Source organism: Hyaena hyaena, unplaced genomic scaffold (assembly GCF_003009895.1).
Source record: "Hyaena hyaena isolate Hyena2069 unplaced genomic scaffold, ASM300989v1 scaffold_693, whole genome shotgun sequence".
In the NCBI taxonomy this organism is placed as follows: Eukaryota; Metazoa; Chordata; class Mammalia; order Carnivora; family Hyaenidae; genus Hyaena; species Hyaena hyaena.
Genome location: NW_024081321.1, coordinates 313668 through 314608, shown reverse-complemented (window position 1 = coordinate 314608; position 941 = coordinate 313668). Strand labels below are relative to the sequence as shown.

The 941-nt window shown below is 48.5% G+C and overlaps 1 non-coding gene across 1 annotated transcript; it reads right to left on the bottom strand.

Moving 5' to 3' along the window:
• Positions 1 to 417: 417 nt before the first annotated feature.
• On the bottom strand, positions 418 to 521 carry LOC120220353. Its single transcript, XR_005525548.1, has one exon. It is a non-coding gene; the product is annotated as a U6 spliceosomal RNA (small nuclear RNA).
• Between the last annotated feature and the right edge of the window lie 420 nt (positions 522 to 941).

The window sequence follows — 941 nt, the reverse complement described above, 5'->3', positions numbered from 1 at the left end:
GAGAGACAGTGTGAGCAGGGGAGGGTCAGAGAGAGAGGGAGTCACAGACTGAAACAGGCTCCAGGCTCTGAGCTGGCAGTCAGCACAGAGCCCGACGCGGGGCTCGAACCCACGAACCGCGAGACCATGACCTAAGCGAAAGTCTGACGCTTAACCGACTAAGCCACCCAGGCGCCCCAGCTTTTTTTTTTTTTTTTTTTTTTTTTTTAAGAGACAGAGAAATGAGTGTAAACAGGGAGGGGAGGGGCCGAAAGAGAGAGAATCTCAAACAGGCTCCAGGCTCAGGGTGGAGCCTGACCCCACGACCCTGGAATCAAGACTGGAGCTGAAATTAAGTCATTCGCTCACCGGTTAAGCCACTCAAGCGCCTCTGTTTTAATGCCTTTCAAGGCAGTTTTTCTCCTCCAATTTCTTTCTTTTTTTATGGAGCGCTTCACAAATTTGCATGTCATCCTTGTACAGGGGCCATGCTAATCTCTGTGTGGCTCCAATTTTAATATCCAAGCTGCCAAAGCAAGCATTCTATTACTTTTTAAAAAAGAAGCCCCACACTTTCATTCTGTCACGGACCCTGCAAATTATATAGCTGACCCTGTTTAAGGCCTCCTATGTGCACAGATGTGTTGTACAAAAAAGAGACTGCTGTCAATGTCCACTCTGGGTGACAATGTCAGGAAAGGACAATGTCAAGGGCTCAGCCTAGCCACGGACGGGTGCACGCATGATAAGAAGGCTTCCCCTAAGCTGCTCTTTGGTCATAACTGCTCTGCAGAGTTGCTTCTCAGGAGAGGAGAAGCTTCTAGCACTGGCCTCCATCTTCACAGGCTCCCACTCCTGCTCTGCCCATACAGGCATCACTGTAGCACGAACACAGAGACTAAAGCATAGCATGTTTGAAAGCCGTTATGAGGGAATGCCAATACTTCCTTTTCAAATAAATA